Source organism: Dreissena polymorpha, chromosome 7 (assembly GCF_020536995.1).
Source record: "Dreissena polymorpha isolate Duluth1 chromosome 7, UMN_Dpol_1.0, whole genome shotgun sequence".
In the NCBI taxonomy this organism is placed as follows: domain Eukaryota; kingdom Metazoa; phylum Mollusca; class Bivalvia; order Myida; family Dreissenidae; genus Dreissena; species Dreissena polymorpha.
In genome coordinates, this window is record NC_068361.1 from 59,023,705 (window position 1) to 59,038,054 (window position 14,350).

The following is a 14,350-nucleotide window of genomic DNA, read 5'->3' on the forward strand; positions in this document are numbered from 1 at the left end:
AGTCAAAAATATTTCTAAATAAATGAACATTATCAAAAATAGTCCTACCTTTTATTGAACAAGTTTGACTTTCTGAGATAATTGATGGCAACACATTCCCTAATCTATTTGTTAAAATTTTAGATAAAATTTTTCTGTCAACATTTAATAAGGAAATAGGTCTATAATTTTTTACATTTGTACTGTTATTTTTGTCTTTACATATTAGAGTTATATAAGATATTTTTTGCGATGGTGACATATAACCTTATTCAAAACATTTATCATAAATATTTTTTAATACATCACCAAACAAATAAAAGAATTTAAAATAAAACTCAACTGTTAACCCTTCACTACCTGGGGATCTATTTTATCCATGTCCTTTAGAACTAACAATATCTCTTCTTTAGTTATATTTTGTGACAATATTTCATTATCTTCATTTGAAACTTTAGGTAAATTATTAAAAAATACATCATTCAAGGAATTATCAATAGGTTCACCTGTGTACAATTTAGAATAAAAATCACTAAAAGCATTTAAAATACTTTCTGAAGATTTACAATCAACACCATTATAATTTATATGAGTAATAGTTTTATTAAAACCTTTACATTGTTCAATGTTAGCAAAGCTAGAAGAAGGATTCTCATTACTATTAAGGATATTTGTCTTACTTCTAATAATAAAACCTTTTTGTAAGTCATTTTCTAGTTTAGATATCCGTATTTTATATTCATGTTTATCTTTTAAATATGTTGAAGTTCTATATAGATGTTTTAATGACTTAATTTCAGAATATGTTTCTTTTCTTTTACCCTTTCCGTAATCAATGCAAAATTCTTTTATTAACAATTTCATATCTTCCCAATATTCAAAAGTTACTTCATTAGTTCTAGACACAATTTTCCAATAATATTTAATATGAAGTGCCAAATGTAATTGTTTTATCAATATTAAGTTCTACTAATACTAAATCATGGTCTAAAATAGAAAAGGGCAAAATTGTACACTTTACAACATTTGTCAGTAATAATTTACTAATATAAAATCTATCTAACCTACAACCATTATAAGAATAATCATCTAAACCGCACTTTCTCGACCATTTTACACATTTTTCATTAGGATATAAGTATCTATATGCATCAAATAAATTAAACTTAGTTATAATTTGGGATAATATTTTCGAACCAGCTAATTCTCGTTCTACATTTCCACCAATTTTATCTAACCGAGTGTTTAAAACACAATTAAAGTCTCCAACTAAAATAACATGTTTACTAGTTACTAAATATGTATTTAACGATTAAAAAAATCATTTCATTCAAGTTCACTATAGGGTGCATATATATTTACTATTCTAAATTTTAATCCATGTACAGATAAATCTACATATAATAACATCCCTTCCATGTCTGACTGAAAAGAATCTTTATTTAAACTAGGATTAATAACAATAATTGCAACACATTTACATATTCCATCACCAAAATGCAATCTTATTAGTAAGGTTTAAAACATTTTCAATTGCTCTAGCAGAAGTAAAATTAGTTATATGGGCTTCTTGCAAACACAAGACATCTAAATTGTTAAAAGATAAAAAGTTACGAAAAAATACTTGTCTATCTTTTGAAATTAACCATTTATGTTTAAAGATCCTATTTCTAAATTAGCCATGGGGTTGTTTGGTTTAAAACACTACACATATATCCTAATCTATACCTGTAAACACAAAGCAAGGAACTCGACATCAATTCGATACGCTGTACACCGAAGTCAGATATATAAACGGGTATCAAATAAACGTTAGAAGGCGGATCATTACAATTGGTATTTAGGTTTAATTTAAACCGCATGAATTGACTAAATGTAATATACACACAAGTATAATATACATTTAAATAGTCACACAAGTAATATGATGTTTTGACATTATAAATCTACATCATAATATTTGGTAAAACCAATACCAGCGTGCATAAAAAGCAATACTAAGATCTCACCATTTGGGCAGTAGTAACACGTGCAGCTAGAGAAAGACAGTCAAATTATTGTACTACGTGTGTAAACTTGAAAATGTATGAAAACTGGTTTTTATCAAAAGATAGCCCAAAAGACTGAAAGTTACTTAAAGGGGAGCTAATTATTAAAGAGTAGGTTTAACTTTTTAACTTTGTTGTGAGTAATATTTTTCTACATCTACATGTTAACGTCCCAACAATCGATTACCGATTATCACTGGGCGGCGCTGTCAGAGAAACAGTTGTTAAATAGAAACATTTACAGTAAGTTAACAAGTAAAAGGTAAAAAACAGTATTTTACAGTTAAAATAGAACAGCAGATAGATAACATGTTGACCACCGCCAGCCTCTCTGCAAATATATTGAGACTGGGGCTGGATTTGACAAAGGTTAGTAGAGTATTCCAGAGTCTTGTGGTCCTGGGGAAGTAAGAGTTAGAATGATACCGAGTATGGGAATGAGATATGAGATACTTCATATTTCTAGTGGGGAGTAGATGATATTGATCGACTGCAACAGTTTGGGCCCTTACTTTGTAGAACATGACCAGGGAGTTATATGATCTTCTATATTGGGAGTTTCCCATTATAATGTTTGTAGCCCGAGGGTGACACTACTAATGTAGCTGTAGTTATTGAGGAATTGAGGACGAATCTAGCGGCTGACCTTTGGACACCTTCTAATTTTTTATAAGGGTTTTCTGCCATGGATGCCAGACACTAGCGCAGTACTAAAGTTAAGGGCAGACGTAAATATTGTATGCAGCAGTCGTAACCTTTTGATTGTGTGTTTTGACATTACGTTGGATGAATCGGAGGGTGGAGGTTGCTTTAGAAGTAATACTGTCTATATGTTTTTACCAGTTTAAATTGTTTTGGAGATGGTAACGCCTAAATATTTTTCAGCTTCAGTGGGTTTTAACTCAGTGTTGTGAAGTTAGTAGGGGAAGATGATTGGGTTCTTTTTCCTAGTAATTCTGAGGATTTCGCATTTGTCCGGGTTAAACTCCTTTCAGGTTTCTGAATGTTTGAGGTCATCTTGGAGGGATAGCCTGTCAAAGCTGGAATTTAAGGAAAGATAAATAATGGTGCGAACAGCCTTACGTTGCATTTGACGGAGTCGGGTAAGTTGTTTATGTAAGCTAGGAATAGACATGGCCCGAGGACAGGCCCATGAGGAACTCCAGAGAGAACTGGCAGTTCATCGGAGAAGTGACCTTCAAAGGCGACTTGGAGCGTGCCGTTTTACGGGAAAGATTTGACCCAGTGGTTGGTTTGATGTCGACTCCAAAGCTTTGGATTTTATAATTTAACCTGGTGTTATCTACTTTGTCGAAAGCATAGGAGAAATCAATGACCACTACATCTGTTTGTTGACCTTGTTTAGTGTTGTTGAAGAGATCCTGGGTAAAATTTATTAATTGGGCTTCACAACTGTGGCGTGACCTGAAGCCATGTTGGAACTGGCTAAAGAGCTGGTGCTTATCAAATTAGGACATGAAGTTAGAGACTACAATATGTTCGAGGAGTTTTGATGCTATGCAAGTTAGTGAGATAGGCTTGCAATTGCACGGTTTCGATTTTTGACCTTTTTTAAATGCCGGGGACACAGTTGCTTTCTTTACTCATTGTGTACTAAATCAGTTTCAAGGGACAGTCTGAAAATGTGGAGAGGATTTGGGCGCGGCTTTTTGCGCTGCCGGTTGAGTTTTCTGTGCTAACACTGCCGACTGCACTTTTGTCTCTTCCGACTGCACTGTTTTTTTGCGCTGCCGGAAGTTCAGCCTGGTCTTTTGGTTCCACTGACGGTTTCTGCAGCGACCCGGTCACAGCAGCACCCTTTTCCGAGACGAAATCTGATTTTTTTTTCGGGCGACAGTAAACTGTCCCGGGCAGTCCCTCCGGGAGGTGCCCGACGTATTGGCACCGTAAGCACAAGGTGGGCGCCCGTACAAGGTCACCAGCGCCCTTACTCCACACTTGAAGTTTAGAAGATGAGGTATCTTTCTCATCTTCTCTGCCTTCATCTCCAACAACACTCTCCTCACCCCGGTCGCAATTTGAATTTTATCAAACGAAAAATGCTCGTCGGTCACTTTAAGGACCCTACCAAAATTTGAAAGTATTTCACCTAGTTTCCCAGTGTCAAAATAAACAGGAAGCAATTGAATTTTTAACATTATTTTCTGTTTGCTCAACGTCGACACCTCAAAAGACCTCCCTCCAACACTCAGGTGCCAGCCCATTGCCATCAGCTTTGTCATACAATGTTTGTATTTCAAAACTACTTCAACGGTCTGGTTTGACATACCTTTTGACACCCTCTCAATGTCGTCCTGCTCGAGCCCCGCCTTCTCATTGCCCTCAGCGCTTCAAATTCACTTGTTCCAATTTTATTAAATACCCTTACCGATCGTTTCATTATCTCCGGCACAATAGCATCGCCGTCAATCGCCGGCAAATTCACCGCAATCATGGTCATCCCACTCCAGTAAAGGAAAAATGTTCTTTTTTTTTCTTAAAATTTATTCAGTCATGACCTGGGGTGTAGACAGCCCCAGGTAACCGCTAAATAAAAGAACTTAATGAATACAATACAAGGTGACTGAAAACTTATTGAATCTATTAAATGAAGAAAACAAGTTATCAAAAACTGTCTTTTCCACGTCTGCACGTTTCAACATTTAGATAACAGTCTTTTCGAGTCTGCACGTATATAAATGGAATATCATTAAAGAAAACAGAAGAAATATCAAACACATTTAACAAAACAGTCACCGTGCTTCATTGTAGCGGGTCTTAAGTAGTAACTTTAAAGAGGTAATACGTGTATTTAAATAAAAAATAATTTCACACATCCTTAAAAACATATATATTGATGATATTTAATAACATGTAAAGTTCATTCAAATAATTGTACTTAAATAGTTAAATTGTATTCCCAGCGAACCACCTCAGTTCATGCACGAAGCTCCCCATGATGGTCCGCTAGGATCAAATTTTCCAAAGTCTACAGCTACCCTGAATGATAGATTTGAGGCACGTGACAGCCTTCGGTACCACTAGTCAACCGCCTCAGCCCCACCACCCAGTTTAGCCTGAAAAAAGTGTGAAAAGTATATATTAATAAGCATTTTGAAAGCACCTCTTTACTACAAAAAAGGTTAGTCTAGTATTTCTATGACCTAGATGATTGAAAATGTGGTAATGGTTTGTCGTATACTAGTATACACAGTGATGAAAAATGGATGATAATGAAATTCAATGAATGGAATGGGATGACACCAATACTGGGTACACAGTGTATGAAAATAAACATGATTGAAATAATTAATAGAAACAATGATAAAATTGATGTTGTAACAATGCATACTATACGACATAATCAATTTAATACACACAACACAACACACATTTCACTATAAATTGTTTTGCTCTGCAGTGTTTCCTCTCCGATCCAGAATGACAACCCAAGTGTCAGACTTAAACGATCTCGCAGCTGTTATCCTGAAGTCAGGGAGCAAACACAAAACAGCGGAAAGAAAATTAATAAACATGTATAATTATAACACTAAATATTGGCATAAATTGCAGGATTTAAGTCTAATCTGAAATAAACTATATTATTTGCATTAACGTCACAATAATTACCCCATATTTATTCAAATTTCTCAGATGGAAATCTTTTAATATCTAACAAAATACGATATTTTAATCTGTTAAGACGTTTGCAAAGAAGATCAAATGGACTAAAAAGTTTATCAAATTTGACTTAATTTCTTGTTTTTCAAATAATGTGTCTTGACTCGGACAGCAGAATTAGAAAAAAAACTAATGTCGAATGTGCCCGACGGTGTGGCACCGTAGGCAAAAGGGGGGGGGGGCGCCCGTATAAGGTCACCCGCGCCCTAGCTCCGCATTTGAAGTTTAGAAGATGAGGTATATACCTCATCTTCTCTGCCTCCACCTCCAACAAGACCCTCCTCACCCCGTTAGCAATTTGATATCCATCATAAGTGAAATGTTCATCACTCACTTTCAGTACTCTACCGAAATTCGAAAATATTTGGCCTAATTTGCCAGTGTCAAAGTAAACAGGCAGCCAATGAATTTTCAACATTATCATCTTCTTGTTTAAAGTTGATAACTCGAAAGACCTCCCTCCAACACTCAAAGACGATCCCAACGCCATCAGCTTTGTCAAACAAGTTTTATTCTTCAACACAACTTCGACAGTCTGATTCGACATACCTTTAGAAACTCTTTCGATGTCTTCCGGCCCGACCCCGCCTTCATCATTGCCCTCACCGCGTCAAACTCACTAGTTCCATTTTGGTTAAAAATTCTAACAGAACGTTCCAAAATCTCCGGCACAATAGCGTCGCCGTCAATCGCCGGCAAATTGACCTCAATCATGGTTTTCCCACTCCAGTAAAAGGCGATTTTTTTTTCATAAAATTTATTATCACATAATTGGGGTGTACAACGCCCCAAGTATCCGCTTAAAAGAAATTAAATGAATTTATACAAGGTGACTTTAAATAACATTTAACAATAGTAAGGTAAAAAGAAAACTAATTATTTTATAATTAATTGATACACACAGTCTTTTTACCGTCTGCACGTTTTATGTATTAATATATAATTTGTAACAGTCTTTTCAGGTCTGCACGTAGATAATGAAATAGATGTTATATAGAATTAGAGAAATAGTGAAACGGTTTTAACAAATAAAAAGTCACCGACCTAAATGTAGCGGATCTTAATTAGTAAAATGATAAAGAGGTTGTTTTATTTAATATAAATGCTAACGAATCACACTTCAAACAAAAAGAAAAAAGGTGCTCCCAGCGAACCACCCCAGGTCATGCCCGAGCACCCCCCGTGATGGTCCGCCAGGAACATGTCAAGAAGTCTACAGCTGAAACCAGATGATGGAGCTGAAGCACGTGAGAGCCTTCGGTACCACTCCTCACCCGCCCCAGCCCCACCATCCGACCAAGCCGGAAATAATTATGTAACAATAAATGTATATTAACGAATAAATTGGAAAAAGCCTCTTTACTTAAGGAAAGGTTAGTCAAGTATCCTATGACCTACATGAATGAAAATGTGTTAGTGGTATGTCGAAATACATAGTGATGAAAAATGAGTGATAATGAAGTTCAATGAGTGAAATGAGATGAGCCCAACACTGGGTTACATAATATATGAAACAATGATTGAAATGATTCATAAGAATACTGATGATAAAAGAGATGATGCAATAATACAATTTACAATATACAATTCCAAAAACTTCTTCACACAAAATTAACACTGTCGCGTTCCCTCTCTGATCCAGGATGACAACCCGAGTAACAGCCACTAACGGCCCCGCAGCTGCCATCCTGAAATCAGAGAGAAAACACAAAACAGCAGAGAGAAACTTAATATACCTATTTCAATCATAACACTAAATGTTAGCATAAATTGCAGGATTCAAGTCTAATCTAAACTCGACTTTTTTATTTGCATTAACGTCACAATAATTACCCCATATTAATTCAAATTTCTCAGACGGAAATCTTTCAAAATCTAATAAAATGCGATATTTTAATCTATAAATAAGTTTGCAAATAAGATCAAATGGACTAAACAGTTGTTTGTCAAATTTTACATCATTTCTAGTTCTCCAAATTATTTGTCTTGACTCCGACAGCAGAATAAAAAAACATAATTAATTTCCTTATCATATGAATTATCAACATTAAGATAATGAAATTGTTTGAGAGACAGTTTATGATTGTCTGCAGTTAATACATGCATTAAGAATAATACGACTTTATTTATAGATGTAGAAATATAACACTCAACAAATAAATGATCTATAGTTTCTGGTTTCGAACAAAATGTGCATTTACTAGATCTTATCATATTTCTTGAAAAAGGATATTGGTTGGTTAAAAGAGCATTATGAACAATGGAAAAACATTTGTTCCTACACTCAGGATCTACTGCACTTGAAAAAAAAAAATTAAGCTATTATTAAAATCTACAAATTTACAATCCCTTACACATTTTGGTTCAATATTCATATTTTCAATAAAGTAATTATAAATCACTTTAACAGTCCAGAGAGAATTAACATTTGAGTTACAGTTTTCCACAAAATCTGTAAATACACTTAAACATTAAACATAAAAAGGGGGAATAATTTCACTATGAGGAATATTATTAGATGCAATTGAAGGATTATATTTCTTCAATTGCAAACATGTCCAATAAACAGCAAATTCTACCCAATGAGTATTGTAGTTATTAATTATTTTAAAAATATGACATAGATAGAATGAATGGATTTTTAATTCTAAATTTGGAACATTAAGTCCACCTTTTAACATGTGTGAATACAATGTTTTGCGGGATATAGGCTCTAATTTTCTGCGCCATATAAAGTTGAAGCAACGTTTTTGAAACATGTTTATATAATGACTAGGTACAATTTGAGCTTGTATAAAATATATAAGTTTTGAAAATACAAATGTGTTCAAAATCGAACTTTTACCCTTATACGATTTACCACGAGATTTCCATAAATTAAGAATTCTTTCAAAATTAGATAATAAATCATGAAATAAATCATTATCTGTTAAATCATAACCAAACCTGTAACCTAATAACTTGCAATTTTTTCCCCAAGAAATGCCGAAAGGATGATCAGACCTTGACTTCCATTTCCCCAAAAACATTCCACAGCTTTTCTTATAATTTACCCTTGACCCCGAAACCTTTTCAAAGTCTGACACATGTTTAAAAAATAAGGAAATTGACTTTTCATCTGATAGACAGGTGGTATTGTCATCAGCATAAAGGGACATTTTCACATGAAACTTTCCACCAGGAGTTTTGATACCATTTATACGTGGGTCATCTTGAATAACCTTAGCAAAGGGCTCTAAACATAAAACATAAAGGAGAGGTGATAAAGAACAGCTCTGACGGACTGATCTTGTCAATGCAAATGGCTCAGAAATATGTCCATTTACAATGACAGATGACCTTATGTCTTGATACAAGACCTTAATCCAATGTATAAAAGAGTCATTAAAGCCAAGTGATTGGAGAGTGCTAAACAGAAAAGGCCATGACACACGGTCGAAGGCCTTCTCCTGGTCCAAGCAGATAAAACAAGCTGTTGGGTTTTTCTGCTCGACATAACTTATTATATTACGAAGTAAATGAATATTATCAAAAATAGTCCACCCAGGTATTGAACATGTTTGAGTTATTCCAATAATAGAGGGCAAACCCTTTCCTAATCGTGTGGCCAAAACCTTTGACAAAATCTTCCTATCAATATTCAAAAGTGAAATTGGTCTATAATTTTTAACAGATGTTTTATTACTGTTTTCTTTGCAAAGTAATGTTATATATGATAATTTTTGTGATTCTGACATATGGCCAGATTCAAAACAAGTATTAAATAAATACAATAAAATATCACCAAACAGATGAAAGAATTTAACATATATCAAAGAAGTAAGTCCATCACTTCCTGGAGACTTAGTATGATCCATTTCCTTTAATGTATTGAAAATCTCATCCAGAGTAAGAGGTTGGCTTTATATAGCATTATCAACATTGGAAATTTTAGGTAGGTTATTTAAAAACTTAGAGTTTAAAGAAGGGTCAACAACTTCATCAGTATACAAATTTTGATAAAATGAATGAAAAGTTTGTAAAATATCATGTGATGATTTCTTGTCCATACCATCATCTATTCTATGAGTTATAGTTTTATTAATACCATTTTGAAATTCTTTATCATGAAAATAATTTGAAGCATTTTCATTGCTATTCAGCATATTAATTTTGCTTCTTATGTAGGAACCATCATATATTTTATTTTGTACATTTTCAAGTTGATTTTTGATATTAATTTTTTCTTCAATATCTTGTGAATTATGGTAAGTTTTAATTTATAGTCTTATTTCTTTGTATGCATTAGATTTCTTTGATTTAGAGTAATCAAAACAAAATTCTTTTATTTTATTTTTAATTCCATCCCACCAATCTAAAGTAATATCTTCCGTTCTACTAATTATTTTAAAATAAAACTCAAAGGCTGAAATAAATTCATCATCATTTAAAATTGAATTATTTAATTTCCAATAGGAATTTCCAATAGAAATGGTTTCATTAGAGTTGTTTAAATTATTAATTACATTTACAAAATCATGGTCTGAATAAATGCAAGGTTTAATGGAAGACTCAATACAATTACCAATTAATAAATTCGACACATAAATCCTATCTAGTCTACAACTAATTAATTCTTTTTTAATAGATATTCTACTCCATGTTGTAGTGGTTTGTTTAGGATACAAATGTCTAAAGACATCTTTTAATTTATATTTATCAATTATATGTTTGAAAACAGCACAGCCAATAGGAAGTCTATCAGTATCTACCCCTGATTTATCTTATTTAACTTAGGATTCAGAACAAAATTGAAATCTCCAATAACAACTAGATGATAAGAAGTAACCAAATATTTCTTAATGGAGGAAAAATAATTATTTCTATCTCCAGGGGCATTTGGAGCATAAATATTACATACCCTGAAATTTGTGTTTACAAACTCAACATCTGCATATATAAAACGACCATCATAATCCGTTTGAAAACTATGGCAAATAATATTTTTATCAGTAATAATAGTACATACACCACATGACTTATTTCCATTTGAAAAACTCCAAATATATTTATAATCTTTGGAGATAAAATTTTCTACATCTTTGGCTTTGGAGTAAATGTCTATATGTGTTTCCTATATACATAAAATGGCAGGCTTATTTTGCAAAATGTAATCTTTAATATACTGCTGTTTTTTTCTGGATCTAAATCCATTTATGTTAATACTATGTATTATTAAAGACATTCTTGTAAGTTTTGAAATAATCTAAAAATAATTACTTGCACAATGAACGACACCAACGTTTTAAAAAAGTTATTTATTTTTAGAACACTATCCATTACACCGAAACATACAGGACAGACATTACATGAGCTAAAAATAATCGAGGAAAGTGCATGTACAATTAAAGATGGCTGCGCCCACAAAATAAACGTTATCTGGCATTTAATTCTATTGGAGCAGTGAAAATAAAGCAGACGAAATATATATACAGAGACTAGGCTAACGATTTTGTAAACTCGCTGTTGTAATGAGTGTACCAAGTACCTAAGTAATGTTGGAAATAGATAAATGCGCTCACATTTACCACGAGGATATTGGAAAAAGATTAAAGGTGTACTTTTGATGAATAGAGTGTTTAGAAAAGGTGTTTTATTAAAGATTTAAATTGAGTACATATAACAATGAATAGCGTATACACACACTGGCATATGAACGTAATTTATACGTTTACATAAAATAAGAACTGCATTTATGTTGTACGAAATCTGCAAGCAACGGTCCCTAAATGCCCATATATACATACTGAAATTTACACAGATTTTATATATACATATGTTTTGTTTTATCACAAAAAGTATACTATATACTAGATAAACAGTGTAAAAACTTATGATTGGCGTTTTAACACAAGCAGTTTTATAAGACACACAAAACGCGTTTACACACACTAACCTAGCTGTGTAACTTTTATGTTTACAGAAATGAAAAACTGTATATACATTATGAAAAAATAACACATATATTGTGTTATATATATATATATAAAAATGACTTTGTAAATATGCCAATATACCGTTCACATAGAATACCTATGTGGTCAGTATATATGCAGACATTATATTTCAATAATGAAGATATAATGATACATGTATGTACATATGTTCTATTTAAAAATAATAATATTTGAAAGAAAATTATACTCAATGCCAGAGGCCATAAACACGGTCCTTTAAGGGGTTGAGTAGTTTCATAGTACATAGGGTTTTAAATTATGTAAGATTTTAAATAAAGTGTTCGATATCATGTTGTTACGAATGGAAGGCAGCATGTTATTGTGTTTAAAGGTTCAAAGTTAAATAGGGGTCATAACGAGGTCTTGTGAGTCTAAATCCAAATCTATTACAAGTGGGCGTTCTTCTAGGTCATCATCAACTAGTACTGCAAATCTATTTTTTGGTAACGGGGACAGATCCTCATTTGTCCCTGTCTCCCGGCCTCTTTTTTCGCCCCTTACCTCTGTGTCTTCTTCCATTGTATCGCTTTCTCCTTCATCTGCCTTCTTCTTCTCGGCCTCCTTCTTCTTTTCCTGTTTCCTAGCTTTCTTCTTCTTCCCCCCAACGACCTCATATCCTTCCTCGTCTTTCTGTCTTGGTTCCGGCTGTTCATTCTCTTTTGTTTCTGCTTCGATTGTTTTCTTTTCGGTTGCCTCTGTATCGGTGGGTGTTGTTTTCGGTCTTTCTACAACACTTTCTTTTTGTTTGAAAATAGCATTAATGTTATTTGGACAATTCATCCTAACATGACCAACTTCTTGGCAGTATAAGCAGAGGGGTTGACGCCCTCGCATTGTGATAAGGGCTCTAGCGCCACACTCAAACTCTATCATATGAGGGACGCTGTCCTCTTTGTTATTATCGACCTCTAAGGTGATGACACGAACTCCTGAGTGGGTGACGAAATCTCCCACCTTCAGAGTGTCGTGTTCAATACTCAGAACTGTTCCAAATTTGCCAAATATTTCTGCAATAACGTGGTCACCTACGAAAGCTGGCAACCAGTGAACCCTGCAGTGCACAATCTGCTTTCAACATTTTAGGAATCTATACAGTACATTATTGTGCGTAACGGATTGATGCTTCGTACAATTTAAAAACGTAAGGCACTTATCTTTCTCCTTGAAGGTTACATCATATTGGAGAGATCCAGGTGGTCCAGACGAAATCCACTCGACATCTGTGTCAACAACTCCATTCTTAGTAAGGATATTAATAACCCCCATCATGCTCGCTCCTCTCTTTCCATGTACCTTTACCGTTCGTTCAACTGCATAATCTATCATACATTCTTTAGTCAAAGCTGGGAATCTCATTACAGTCATCATGATTTTTACTCAAAATCGCTCGTTTATGAAAAAACGACCAACGAATCACTAAGGCCACGATTTTTTCGTGACTGTAGTGCAACCAGAGTTAAACAGTGAACGCCCGTGCATTGGTTGATGTAATGAACGTGCATATCAGCTCACAGGTTACGCTCTGTAGTATTCCGCTGAAGAATTCGCCAATCACGAGAGTTCCTATTAATAGCGAAGCTATTGTAAACGTACAGTTATTGGGGGGCGGAAAACACTATTAATAGCGAAGCTTAATAATGTAAACGCGCAGCTATTGGTCGGAAAACACAATAGGTCGTAGTTAAAAATAGACTGGTAAAATTAGTACAGTGCGCCGGAATGTATGATATTTACCTTTCACAGCTGCGCTCTTCTGTTCCGTTGCACTCGATTGGAACGATGTCGGCACCTCAATCGCGTATCCCATTACGCTGCGACCGTAGAAAGCGAATATACACTGCCGGGCGAAATACCTCTAGGTATGTATATGGAGCGGAGCACACGCAGACGGGCATTTTAGTGCGCCTTTGAACCTGCAAAAGTGTGCTTTAGATTACAGCACATATATAGAGCATTATCGTTACCTATTTATTCTTACTGCTTCGGCAGTACTAAAATTTGAACGATACAGAGAAGATTAGCATGGCCCCTGCGCAAATTGAATGATGACAGTTTTCTTTTATAATATAAACATGATTCATTACTGTGAGGTGTGAGCAAGACCTGTTCAAGATCAAAACATGCTACACATAAATCATGATCAGTTTTGGCCTTTTCTTTATCATCAGCTTTGCTCTGTCGGGATTTTATTTTATTGTTGATGTGCCTGTTATATTCACCTTGTTGGGCTTGTTTGACATCTGGACCAGCATTTTCAAAAAAAACACAGAAGTCACATCTATCCTTTATAGGTTTATGAAAAGAAAGGTTGTACTTGCAGTCAAATATTTTTCTGTACATCAAAATATTTACAGGTGATAAACCTTTTTGTTGGCCATGCTCTTTATACAACTCATACATTTTTTTTACATTTAACTGCGCTGGCAAGTACCTTTTACTTGTGTCTTTCCTACAATAATGGCTATCGACACATTGGAAAGATTCTATATGTTGCCTCACTCGATCCTTCGCATCGCACGACACAGTGTTTGGTCTGTTTCTATGCTTACCTCGCATGTCTTCTTCACTGACACCCAACATCCCCAGATTTCGGGGAGCTGTTTTAATAAAATATCATCTAACCCAACTATTGTTTCCATAATTATG

General features: G+C 34.1%; 1 non-coding gene across 1 annotated transcript; it reads left to right on the forward strand.

Annotated features, from left to right (window-relative positions):
- The first annotated feature begins 13,679 nt into the window (after positions 1–13,679).
- Positions 13,680–13,782, forward strand: LOC127840231 (U6 spliceosomal RNA). Its single transcript, XR_008030494.1, has one exon. It is a non-coding gene; the product is annotated as a U6 spliceosomal RNA (small nuclear RNA).
- The last annotated feature ends 568 nt before the right edge of the window (positions 13,783–14,350 follow it).